The sequence below is a fragment of the Scyliorhinus torazame genome, chromosome 18, assembly GCF_047496885.1.
Source record: "Scyliorhinus torazame isolate Kashiwa2021f chromosome 18, sScyTor2.1, whole genome shotgun sequence".
Taxonomy (NCBI): domain Eukaryota; kingdom Metazoa; phylum Chordata; class Chondrichthyes; order Carcharhiniformes; family Scyliorhinidae; genus Scyliorhinus; species Scyliorhinus torazame.
Genome location: NC_092724.1, coordinates 10,919,728 through 10,932,024, shown reverse-complemented (window position 1 = coordinate 10,932,024; position 12,297 = coordinate 10,919,728). Strand labels below are relative to the sequence as shown.

The following is a 12,297-nucleotide window of genomic DNA, read 5'->3' as shown; positions in this document are numbered from 1 at the left end:
AGCAACGCCGCAGGCGTTCAACCAAAGGTTATTCTTCCTTGGGCTGCTTTGCCTTTTAAACAAAAAGTAAAAAACCGCACCCTCCTCCCGAAAAGACTAAGACTGTCGGTGCGACTGGAAAACAGTTGGCTCGCGTCGATCGTTAAAGCGAGCACGGAAAACCGAGTTGCATTGAAGGGAGGCAGGGGGGGGGGGGGACTTCAGCGCGCATGGCGCCAGCGGCCGTTTGATGACGTGTATTGAAAAGAGCGGCATGTGGGCGGGGCCTGGCCCGCTGGCGACCTCGACCCGGAAGTCCATCCGGGCCCCGCCCAGTCTGCAACCGGAAGCCTGCTCGTTGCTCCGACGACGGCGGGGGAGAGAGGGGCAACGGGGTATCGGTCCAGGGACAAGAGTCGAGGGCCGGACTTCCTGCTCTCTTCACGTCGTTCGGTTAAAGGCATCCATTACTTGTTTTACGGGGAGGGAGAAGGCCGAAGGAGCCACTCGCACGCCGGTGGTGTTGGTGCTGGGAAATAGGGGGAAGATGCGGTCGCGTCCCCGCCGCTCCATCCATCCTCCGTCAGTGACTGTGAGCAAGTGGGTAAAACCATCACTTGGTGTCTGTTTGTTGGGGTGGTGGGGGGAAGGAGCTGCTGTTCGGGAGGAGGGGGTGCTGTTTGTTGAGAGGAGGGGGGAGGGGGTGCTGTTTGTTGAGAGGAGGGGGGAGGGGGTGCTGTTTGTTGAGAGGAGGGGGGAGGGGGTGCTGTTTGTTGAGAGGAGGGGGGGAGGGGGTGCTGTTTGTTGAGAGGAGGGGGGAGGGGGTGCTGTTTGTTGAGAGGGGGGGGAGGGGGTGCTGTTTGTTGAGAGGAGGGGGGAGGGGGTGCTGTTTGTTGAGAGGAGGGGGAGAGGGGGTGCTGTTTGTTGAGAGGAGGGGGAGAGGGGGTGCTGTTTGTTGAGGAGGGGGAGGGGGGTGCTGTTTGTTGAGAGGAAGGGGAGGGGGTGCTGTTTGTTGAGAGGAGGGGGAGAGGGGTGCTGTTTGTTGAGGAGGGGGAGGGGTGCTGTTTGTTGAGGGGGAGGGGGTGCTGTTTGTTGAGAGGAGGGGGAGGGGGTGCTGTTTTGAGAGGAAGAGGAGGGGGTGCTGTTGAGAGGAAGGGGAGGGGTGCTGTTTGTTGAGAGGAGGGGGGAGGGGGTGCTGTTGGTTGAGAGGAGGGGGGAGGGGGTGCTGTTTGTTTGAGGAGGGGGGAGGGGGTGCTGTTTGTTGAGAGGAGGGGGAGGGGGTGCTGTTTGTTGACAGGAGGGGGAGGGGGTTGCTGTTTGTTGAGAGGAGGGGGAGGGGGTGCTGTTTGTTGAGAGGAGGGGGAAGGGGGTGCTGTTTGTTGAGGAGGGGGAGGGGGTGCTGTTTGTTGAGGGGGAGGGGGTGCTGTTTGTTGAGAGGAAGGGGAGGGGGTGCTGTTTGTTGAGAGGAATGGGAGGGGGTGCTGTTTGTTGAGAGGAGGGGGAGGGGGTGCTGTTTGTTGAGAGGAAGAGGAGGGGGTGCTGTTGAGAGGAGGGGGGGAGGGGGTGCTGTTTGTTGAGAGGAGGGGGGAGGGGGTGCTGTTTGTTGAGAGGAGGGGGGAGGGGGTGCTGTTTGTTGAGAGGAGGGGGGAGGGGGTGCTGTTTGTTGAGAGGAGGGGGAGGGGGTGCTGTTTGTTGAGAGGAGGGGGGAGGGGGTGCTGTTTGTTGAGAGGAGGGGGGAGGGGGTGCTGTTTGTTGAGAGGGAGGGGGGAGGGGGGTGCTGTTTGTTGAGAGGAGGGGGGAGGGGTGCTGTTTGTTGAGAGGAGGGGGGAGGGGGTGCTGTTTGTTGAGAGGAGGGGAGGGGGTGCTGTTTGTTGAGAGGGAGGAGTGCTGTTTGTTGAGAGGAGGGAGTGCTGTTTGTTGAGAGAGGGGGGTGGGGGTGCTGTTTGTTGAGAGGTATGGGGGTGCTGTTTGTTGAGAGGAGGGAGTGCTGTTTGTTGAGAGGAGGGGGGAGGGGTTGCTGTTTGTTGGGGGGAGGGGGTGCTGTTTGTTGAGAGAGGGGGAAGGGGTGCTGTTTGTTGAGAGGAGGGGGAGGGGGTGCTGTTTGTTGAGAGAGGGGGGAGGGGTGCTGTTGAGAGAGGGGGGAGGGGGTGGGGGTGCTGTTGAGAGAGGTGGGAGGGGGTGGGGTGCTGTTTGTTGAGAGGAGGGAGTGCTGTTTGTTGAGAGGGGGGAAGGAGGTGCTGTTTGTTGAGAGGAGGGGGTGCTGTTTGTTGAGAGAGGGGGGTGGGGGTGCTGTTTGTTGAGAGGACGGGGGAGGGGGTGCTGTTTGTTGAGAGGAGGGAGTGCTGTTTGTTGAGAGGAGGGGGTGCTGTTTGTTGAGAGGAGGGGGAGGGGGTGCTGTTTGTTGAGAGGAGGGGGAGGGGGTGCTGTTTGTTGAGAGGAGGGGGGAGGGGGTGCTGTTTGTTGAGGGGGGACGGGGTGCTGTTTGTTGAGAGGAGGGGGGAGGGGGTGGGGGTGCTGTTTGTTGAGAGGAGGGGGTGCTGTTTGTTGAGAGGAGGGGGGTGCTGTTTGTTGAGAGGAGGGGGAGGGGGTGCTGTTTGTTGTGAGGAGGGGGAGGGGTGCTGTTTGTTGAGAGGAGGGGGAGGGGGTGCTGTTTGTTGAGAGGGGGTGGGGGTGCTGTTTGTTGAGAGGAGGGGAGGGGGTGCTGTTTGTTGAGGGGAGGGGTGCTGTTTGTTGAGGGGAGGGGGTGCTGTTTGTTGAGGGGAGGGGGTGCTGTTTGTTGAGGGGAGGGGGTGCTGTTTGTTGAGGGGAGGGGGTGCTGTTTGTTGAGGGGAGGGGGTGCTGTTTGTTGAGGGGAGGGGGTGCTGTTTGTTGAGGGGAGGGGGTGCTGTTTGTTGAGGGGAGGGGGTGCTGTTTGTTGAGGGGAGGGGGTGCTGTTTGTTGAGGGGAGGGGGTGCTGTTTGTTGAGGGGAGGGGGTGCTGTTTGTTGAGGGGAGGGGGTGCTGTTTGTTGAGGGGAGGGGGTGCTGTTTGTTGAGGGGAGGGGGTGCTGTTTGTTGAGGGGAGGGGGTGCTGTTTGTTGAGGGGAGGGGGTGCTGTTTGTTGAGGGGAGGGGGTGCTGTTTGTTGAGGGGAGGGGGTGCTGTTTGTTGAGGGGAGGGGGTGCTGTTTGTTGAGGGGAGGGGGGAGGGGGTGGGGGTGCTGTTGAGAGGAGGGTAGGTGGTGCTGTTTGTTGAGAGGAGGGGGTGCTGTTTGTTGAGAGGAGGGGGAGGGGTGCTGTTTGTTGAGGGGAGGGGGTGCTGTTTGTTGAGGGGAGGGGGTGCTGTTTGTTGAGGGGAGGGGGTGCTGTTTGTTGAGGGGAGGGGGTGCTGTTTGTTGAGGGGAGGGGGAGCTGTTTGTTGAGGGGAGGGGGAGCTGTTTGTTGAGGGGAGGGGGAGCTGTTTGTTGAGGGGAGGGGGAGCTGTTTGTTGAGGGGAGGGGGAGCTGTTTGTTGAGGGGAGGGGGAGCTGTTTGTTGAGGGGAGGGGGAGCTGTTTGTTGAGGGGAGGGGGAGCTGTTTGTTGAGGGGAGGGGGAGCTGTTTGTTGAGGGGAAGGGGAGCTGTTTGTTGAGGGGAGGGGGAGCTGTTTGTTGAGGGGAGGGGGAGCTGTTTGTTGAGGGGAGGGGGAGCTGTTTGTTGAGGGGAGGGGGAGCTGTTTGTTGAGGGGAGGGGGAGCTGTTTGTTGAGGGGAGGGGGAGCTGTTTGTTGAGGGGAGGGGGGTGGGGGGTGCTGTTTGTTGAGAGGACGGGGGAGGGGGTGCTGTTTGTTGAGAGGAGGGAGTGCTGTTTGTTGAGAGGCGGGGGAGGGGGTGCTGTTTGTTGAGAGGAGGGGGAGGGGGTGCTGTTTGTTGAGAGGAGGGGGAGGGGGTGCTGTTTGTTGAGAGGAGGGGGTGCTGTTTGTTGAGAGGAGGGGGTGCTGTTTGTTGAGAGGGGGGGAAGGAGGTGCTGTTTGTTGAGAGGAGGGGGTGCTGTTTGTTGAGAGAGGGGGGTGGGGGTGCTGTTTGTTGAGAGGACGGGGGAGGGGGTGCTGTTTGTTGAGAGGAGGGAGTGCTGTTTGTTGAGAGGAGGGGGTGCTGTTTGTTGAGAGGAGGGGGAGGGGGTGCTGTTTGTTGAGAGGAGGGGGAGGGGGTGCTGTTTGTTGAGAGGAGGGGGGAGGGGGTGCTGTTTGTTGAGGGGGGACGGGGTGCTGTTTGTTGAGAGGAGGGGGGAGGGGGTGGGGGTGCTGTTTGTTGAGAGGAGGGGGTGCTGTTTGTTGAGAGGAGGGGGGTGCTGTTTGTTGAGAGGAGGGGGAGGGGGTGCTGTTTGTTGTGAGGAGGGGGAGGGGTGCTGTTTGTTGAGAGGAGGGGGAGGGGGTGCTGTTTGTTGAGAGGAGGGGGAGGGGGTGCTGTTTGTTGAGAGGGGGTGGGGGTGCTGTTTGTTGAGAGGAGGGGAGGGGGTGCTGTTTGTTGAGAGGAGGGGGTGCTGTTTGTTGAGAGGAGGGGGGAGGGGTGCTGTTTGTTGAGGGGAGGGGTGCTGTTTGTTGATGGGAGGGGGTGCTGTTTGTTGAGGGGAGGGGGTGCTGTTTGTTGAGGGGAGGGGGTGCTGTTTGTTGAGGGGAGGGGGTGCTGTTTGTTGAGGGGAGGGGGTGCTGTTTGTTGAGGGGAGGGGGTGCTGTTTGTTGAGGGGAGGGGGTGCTGTTTGTTGAGGGGAGGGGGTGCTGTTTGTTGAGGGGAGGGGGTGCTGTTTGTTGAGGGGAGGGGGTGCTGTTTGTTGAGGGGAGGGGGTGCTGTTTGTTGAGGGGAGGGGGTGCTGTTTGTTGAGGGGAGGGGGTGCTGTTTGTTGAGGGGAGGGGGTGCTGTTTGTTGAGGGGAGGGGGTGCTGTTTGTTGAGGGGAGGGGGGAGGGGGTGGGGGTGCTGTTGAGAGGAGGGTAGGTGGTGCTGTTTGTTGAGAGGAGGGGGTGCTGTTTGTTGAGAGGAGGGGGAGGGGTGCTGTTTGTTGAGGGGAGGGGGTGCTTTTGTTGAGGGGAGGGGGTGCTGTTTGTTGAGGGGAGGGGGTGCTGTTTGTTGAGGGGAGGGGGTGCTGTTTGTTGAGGGGAGGGGGAGCTGTTTGTTGAGGGGAGGGGGAGCTGTTTGTTGAGGGGAGGGGGAGCTGTTTGTTGAGGGGAGGGGGAGCTGTTTGTTGAGGGGAGGGGGAGCTGTTTGTTGAGGGGAGGGGGAGCTGTTTGTTGAGGGGAGGGGGAGCTGTTTGTTGAGGGGAGGGGGAGCTGTTTGTTGAGGGGAGGGGGAGCTGTTTGTTGAGGGGAGGGGGAGCTGTTTGTTGAGGGGAGGGGGAGCTGTTTGTTGAGGGGAGGGGGAGCTGTTTGTTGAGGGGAGGGGGAGCTGTTTGTTGAGGGGAGGGGGAGCTGTTTGTTGAGGGGAGGGGGAGCTGTTTGTTGAGGGGAGGGGGAGCTGTTTGTTGAGGGGAGGGGGAGCTGTTTGTTGAGGGGAGGGGGGTGGGGGTGCTGTTTGTTGAGAGGACGGGGGAGGGGGTGCTGTTTGTTGAGAGGAGGGAGTGCTGTTTGTTGAGAGGAGGGGGGAGGGGGTGCTGTTTGTTGAGAGGCGGGGGAGGGGGTGCTGTTTGTTGAGAGGAGGGGGAGGGGGTGCTGTTTGTTGAGAGGAGGGGGAGGGGGTGCTGTTTGTTGAGAGGAGGGGGTGCTGTTTGTTGAGAGGAGGGGGGGGGGGTGCTGTTTGTTGAGGGGGGAGGGGGTGCTGTTTGTTGAGAGGAGGGGGGAGGGGGTGGGGGTGCTGTTTGTTGAGAGGAGGGGGGAGGGGGTGGGGGTGCTGTTTGTTGAGAGGAGGGGGTGCTGTTTGTTGAGAGGAGGGGGAGGGGTGCTGTTTGTTGAGAGGACGGGGAGGGTTGCTGTTTGTTGAGAGGAGGGGGAGGGGGTGCTGTTCGTTGAGAGGAGGGGGACGGGGGTGCTGTTTGTTGAGAGGAGGGGGAGGGGGTTCTGTCTGTTGAGAGGAGGGGGGAGGGGGTGCTGTTTGTTGATAGGGGGTGGGGGTGCTGTTTGTTGAGAGGAGGGGGGAGGGGTGCTGTTTGTTGAGAGGAGGGGGGGAGGGGTGCTGTTTGTTGAGAGGAGGGGGAGGGGTGCTGTTTGTTGAGGGGAGGGGTGCTGTTTGTTGAGGGGCGGGGGTGCTGTTTGTTGAGAGGAGGGGGTGCTGTTTGTTGAGAGGAGGGGGTGCTGTTTGTTGAGAGGAGGGGGTGCTGTTTGTTGAGAGGAGGGGGTGCTGTTTGTTGAGAGGAGGGGGTGCTGTTTGTTGAGAGGAGGGGGTGCTGTTTGTTGAGGGGAGGGGGTGCTGTTTGTTGAGGGGAGGGGGTGCTGTTTGTTGAGGGGAGGGGGTGCTGTTTGTTGAGGGGAGGGGGTGCTGTTTGTTGAGGGGAGGGGGTGCTGTTTGTTGAGGGGAGGGGGTGCTGTTTGTTGAGGGGAGGGGGTGCTGTTTGTTGAGGGGAGGGGGAGCTGTTTGTTGATGGGAGGGGGAGCTGTTTGTTGAGGGGAGGGGGAGCTGTTTGTTGAGGGGAGGGGGAGCTGTTTGTTGAGAGGAGGGGGTGCGGTGTGTTGAGAGGAGGGGGGAAGGGGTGCTGTTTGTTGAGGGGAGGCGGGCTGTGCGGTGTGTTGAGGGGAGGCGGGCTGCGCGGTGGGTTGAGGGGAGGGGGCGCGGTGGGTTGAGGGGAGGGGGCGCGGTGGGTTGAGGGGAGGGGGCGCGGTGGGTTGAGGGGAGGGGGCGCGGTGGGTTGAGGGGAGGGGGCGCGGTGGGTTGAGGGGAGGGGGCGCGGTGGGTTGAGGGGAGGGGGCGCGGCGGGTTGAGGGGAGGGGGCGCGGCGGGTTGAGGGGAGGGGGCGCGGCGGGTTGAGGGGAGGGGGCGCGGCGGGTTGAGGGGAGGGGGCGCGGCGGGTTGAGGGGAGGGGGCGCGGCGGGTTGAGGGGAGGGGGCGCGGCGGGTTGAGGGGAGGGGGCGCGGCGGGTTGAGGGGAGGGGGCGCGGCGGGTTGAGGGGAGGGGGCGCGGCGGGTTGAGGGGAGGGGGCGCGGCGGGTTGAGGGGAGGGGGCGCGGCGGGTTGAGGGGAGGGGGCGCGGCGGGTTGAGGGGAGGGGGCGCGGCGGGGCGAGGGGAGGGGGCGCGGCGGGGCGAGGGGAGGGGGCGCGGCGGGGCGAGGGGAGGGGGCGCGGCGGGGCGAGGGGAGGGGGGCGCGGCGGGGCGAGGGGAGGGGGCGCGGCGGGGCGAGGGGAGGGGGCGCGGCGGGGTGAGGGGAGGGGGCGCGGCGGGGTGAGGGGAGGGGGCGCGGCGGGGTGAGGGGAGGGGGGCGCGGCGGGGTGAGGGGAGGGGGCGCGGCGGGGTGAGGGGAGGGGGCGCGGCGGGGTGAGGGCAGGGGGCGCGGCGGGGTGAGGGCAGGGGCGCGGCGGGTTGAGGGCAGGGGAGGGGGCGCGGCAGGGGGGGGGCGGAGGGGGTTGCTGTTTGTTGAGAGGCGGGGGTGCTGTTTGTTGAGAGGAGGGGGAGGGGCTGCTGTTTGTTGAGAGAGGAGGGGGGTGGGGGTGCTGTTTGTTGAGAGGAGGGGGGAGGGGGTGCTGTTTGTTGAGAGGAGGGGGAGGGGGTGCTGTCTGTTGAGAGGAGGGGGAGGGGGTTCTGTCTGTTGAGAGGAGGGGGGAGGGGGTGCTGTTTGTTGAGAGGGGGGTGGGCGTGCTGTTTGTTGAGAGGAGGGGAGGGGGTGCTGTTTGTTGAGAGGAGGGGGTGCCGTTTGTTGAGAGGAGGGGGGAGGGGGTGCTGTTTGTTGAGGGGAGGGGGGTGGGGGTGCTGTTTGTTGAGGGGAGGGGGGTGCTGTTTGTTGAGGGGAGGGGGGTGCTGTTTGTTGAGGGGAGGGGGGTGCTGTTTGTTGAGGGGAGGGGGGTGCTGTTTGTTGAGGGGAGGGGGGTGCTGTTTGTTGAGGGGAGGGGGGTGCTGTTTGTTGAGGGGAGGGGGGTGCTGTTTGTTGAGGGGAGGGGGTGCTGTTTGTTGAGGGGAGGGGGTGCTGTTTGTTGAGGGGAGGGGGTGCTGTTTGTTGAGGGGAGGGGGTGCTGTTTGTTGAGGGGAGGGGGTGCTGTTTGTTGAGGGGAGGGGGTGCTGTTTGTTGAGGGGAGGGGGTGCTGTTTGTTGAGGGGAGGGGGTGCTGTTTGTTGAGGGGAGGGGGTGCTGTTTGTTGAGGGGAGGGGGTGCTGTTTGTTGAGGGGAGGGGGTGCTGTTTGTTGAGGGGAGGGGGTGCTGTTTGTTGAGGGGAGGGGGTGCTGTTTGTTGAGGGGAGGGGGTGCTGTTTGTTGAGGGGAGGGGGTGCTGTTTGTTGAGGGGAGGGGGTGCTGTTTGTTGAGGGGAGGGGGTGCTGTTTGTTGAGGGGAGGGGGTGCTGTTTGTTGAGGGGAGGGGGTGCTGTTTGTTGAGGGGAGGGGGTGCTGTTTGTTGAGGGGAGGGGGTGCTGTTTGTTGAGGGGAGGGGGGTGCTGTTTGTTGAGGGGAGGGGGTGCTGTTTGTTGAGGGGAGGGGTGCTGTTTGTTGAGGGGAGGGGGTGCTGTTTGTTGAGGGGAGGGGGTGCTGTTTGTTGAGGGGAGGGGGTGCTGTTTGTTGAGGGGAGGGGGTGCTGTTTGTTGAGGGGAGGGGGTGCTGTTTGTTGAGGGGAGGGGGTGCTGTTTGTTGAGGGGAGGGGGTGCTGTTTGTTGAGGGGAGGGGGTGCTGTTTGTTGAGGGGAGGGGGTGCTGTTTGTTGAGGGGAGGGGGTGCTGTTTGTTGAGGGGAGGGGGTGCTGTTTGTTGAGGGGAGGGGGTGCTGTTTGTTGAGGGGAGGGGGTGCTGTTTGTTGAGGGGAGGGGGTGCTGTTTGTTGAGGGGAGGGGGTGCTGTTTGTTGAGGGGAGGGGGTGCTGTTTGTTGGGGGGGAGGGGGTGCTGTTTGTTGGGGGGAGGGGGTGCTGTTTGTTGGGGGGAGGGGGTGCTGTTTGTTGGGGGGGAGGGGGTGCTGTTTGTTGAGAGGAGGGGGAGGGGGTGCTGTTTGTTGAGAGGAGGGGGAGGGGGTGCTGTTTGTTGAGAGGAGGGGGTGCTGTTTGTTGAGAGGAGGGGGAAGGGGGTGGGGGTGCTGTTTGTTGAGAGGAGGGGGTGCTGTTTGTTGAGAGGAGGGGGGTGCTGTTTGTTGAGAGGAGGGGGGTGCTGTTTGTTGAGAGGAGGGGGAGGGGGTGCTGTTTGTTGGGAGGAGGGGGAGGGGTGCTGTTTGTTGAGAGGAGGGGGAGGGGGTGCTGTTTGTTGGGGGGAGGGGGTGCTGTTTGTTGAGAGGAGGGGGAGGGGGTGCTGTTTGTTGAGAGGAGGGGGAGGGGGTGCTGTTTGTTGAGAGGAGGGGGTGCTGTTTGTTGAGAGGAGGGGGAAGGGGGTGGGGGTGCTGTTTGTTGAGAGGAGGGGGTGCTGTTTGTTGAGAGGAGGGGGGTGCTGTTTGTTGAGAGGAGGGGGAGGGGGTGCTGTTTGTTGGGAGGAGGGGGAGGGGTGCTGTTTGTTGAGAGGAGGGGGAGGGGGTGCTGTTTGTTGAGAGGAGGGGGAGGGGGTGCTGTTCGTTGAGAGGAGGGGGAGGGGGTGCTGTTTGTTGAGAGGAGGGGGAGGGGGTTCTGTCTGTTGAGAGGAGGGGGAGGGGGTGCTGTTTGTTGATAGGGGGTGGGGGTGCTGTTTGTTGAGAGGAGGGGAGGGGGTGCTGTTTGTTGAGAGGAGGGGGTGCTGTTTGTTGAGAGGGGGGGGGAGGGGTGCTGTTTGTTGAGAGGAGGGGGAGCTGTTTGTTGAGGGGAGGGGGAGCTGTTTGTTGAGAGGAGGGGGTGCGGTGTGTTGAGAGGAGGGGGGAAGGGGTGCGGTGTGTTGAGGGGAGGCGGGCTGTGCGGTGTGTTGAGGGGAGGCGGGCTGTGCGGTGTGTTGAGGGGAGGCGGGCTGTGCGGTGTGTTGAGGGGAGGGGGCGCGGTGGGTTGAGGGGAGGGGGCGCGGTGGGTTGAGGGGAGGGGGCGCGGTGGGTTGAGGGGAGGGGGCGCGGCGGGTTGAGGGGAGGGGGCGCGGCGGGTTGAGGGGAGGGGGCGCGGCGGGGTTGAGGGGAGGGGGCTCGGCGGGTTGAGGGGAGGGGGCGCGGCGGGTTGAGGGGAGGGGGCGCGGCGGGGTTGAGGGGAGGGGGCGCGGCGGGGGCGCGGCGGGTTGAGGGGAGGGGGAGCGGCGGGTTGAGGGGAGGGGGAGCGGCGGGTTGAGGGGAGGGGGAGCGGCGGGTTGAGGGGAGGGGGAGCGGCGGGTTGAGGAGAGGGTGAGGGGAGGGGGCGCGGCGGGTTGAGGGGAGGGGGCGCGGCGGGTTGAGGGGAGGGGGCGCGGCGGGTTGAGGGGAGGGGGCGCGGCGGGTTGAGGGGAGGGGGCGCGGCGGGGTGAGGGGAGGGGGCGCGGCGGGGTGAGGGGAGGGGGCGCGGCGGGGTGAGGGGAGGGGAGGGGGTGAGGGGAGGGGGCGCGGCGGGGTGAGGGGAGGGGGCGCGGCGGGGTGAGGGGAGGGGGCGCGGCGGGGTGAGGGGAGGGGGCGCGGCGGGGTGAGGGTAGGGGGCGCGGCGGGGTGAGGGGAGGGGGCGCGGCGGGGTGAGGGGAGGGGGCGCGGCGGGGTGAGGGGAGGGGGCGCGGCGGGGTGAGGGGAGGGGGCGCGGCGGGGTGAGGGGAGGGGGCGCGGCGGGGTGAGGGGAGGGGGCGCGGCGGGGTGAGGGGAGGGGGAGCGGCGAGGGGAGGGGGCGCGGCGGCGAGGGGAGGGGGCGCGGCGGGGTGAGGGGAGGGGGCGCGGCGGGGTGAGGGGAGGGGGCGCGGCGGGGTGAGGGGAGGAGGCGCGGCGGGGTGAGGGGAGGGGGCGCGGCGGGGTGAGGAGGGGGCGCGGAGGGGTGAGGGCAGCGGGCGCGGCGGGGTGAGGGGAGGCGGCGGGGTGAGGGGAGGGCAGGGGACGGGGCGGGGAGGGGGCGCGGCAGGGGGGGCGGGGTGCGGCGGAGGGGGTTGCTGTTTGTTGAGAGGCGGGGGTGCTGTTTGTTGAGAGGAGGGGGAGGGGCTGCTGTTTGTTGAGAGAGGGGGGAGGTGGTGCTGTTGAGAGAGGAGGGGGGTGGGGGTGCTGTTTGTTGAGAGGAGGGGGGAGGGGGTGCTGTTTGTTGAGAGGAGGGGGAGGGGGTGCTGTTTGTTGAGAGGAGGGGGAGGGGGTTCTGTCTGTTGAGAGGAGGGGGGAGGGGGTGCTGTTTGTTGAGAGGGGGTGGGGGTGCTGTTTGTTGAGAGGAGGGGAGGGGGTGCTGTTTGTTGAGAGGAGGGGGTGCCGTTTGTTGAGAGGAGGGGGGAGGGGGTGCTGTTTGTTGAGGGGAGGGGGTGCTGTTTGTTGAGGGGAGGGGGTGCTGTTTGTTGAGGGGAGGGGGTGCTGTTTGTTGAGGGGAGGGGGTGCTGTTTGTTGAGGGGAGGGGGTGCTGTTTGTTGAGGGGAGGGGGTGCTGTTTGTTGAGGGGAGGGGGTGCTGTTTGTTGAGGGGAGGGGGTGCTGTTTGTTGAGGGGAGGGGGTGCTGTTTGTTGAGGGGAGGGGGTGCTGTTTGTTGAGGGGAGGGGGTGCTGTTTGTTGAGGGGAGGGGGTGCTGTGTGTTGAGGGGAGGGGGTGCTGTGTGTTGAGGGGAGGGGGTGCTGTGTGTTGAGGGGAGGGGGTGCGGTGTGTTGAGGGGAGGGGGTGCGGTGTGTTGAGGGGAGGGGGGTGCGGTGTGTTGAGGGGAGGGGGTGCGGTGTGTTGAGGGGAGGGGGTGCGGTGTGTTGAGGGGAGGGGGTGCGGTGTGTTGAGGGGAGGGGGTGCGGTGTGTTGAGGGGAGGGGGTGCGGTGTGTTGAGGGGAGGGGGTGCGGTGTGTTGAGGGGAGGGGGTGCGGTGTGTTGAGGGGAGGGGGTGCGGTGTGTTGAGGGGAGGGGGTGCGGTGTGTTGAGGGGAGGGGGTGCGGTGTGTTGAGGGGAGGGGGTGCGGTGTGTTGAGGGGAGGGGGTGCGGTGTGTTGAGGGGAGGGGGTGCGGTGTGTTGAGGGGAGGGGGTGCGGTGTGTTGAGGGGAGGGGGTGCGGTGTGTTGAGGGGAGGGGGTGCGGTGTGTTGAGGGGAGGGGGTGCGGTGTGTTGAGGGGAGGGGGTGCGGTGTGTTGAGGGGAGGGGGTGCGGTGTGTTGAGGGGAGGGGGTGCGGTGTGTTGAGGGGAGGGGGTGCGGTGTGTTGAGGGGAGGGGGTGCGGTGTGTTGAGGGGAGGGGGTGCGGTGTGTTGAGGGGAGGGGGT

General features: G+C 65.2%; 1 protein-coding gene across 3 annotated transcripts in view; it reads left to right on the top strand.

Annotated features, from left to right (window-relative positions):
• The first annotated feature begins 327 nt into the window (after positions 1 to 327).
• LOC140394943 (PWWP domain-containing DNA repair factor 3B-like) overlaps positions 328 to 12,297 on the top strand; it is an 82,041-nt gene continuing 70,071 nt past the window's right edge. For 2 of the 3 annotated variants that reach the window (XM_072482155.1, XM_072482153.1), the window contains exon 1: positions 328 to 579. The gene's annotated coding sequence lies outside the window, so the exon portion shown is untranslated. The remainder of the gene's footprint in view (positions 580 to 12,297) is intronic. The other variant, XM_072482154.1, reaches the window with a different exon arrangement.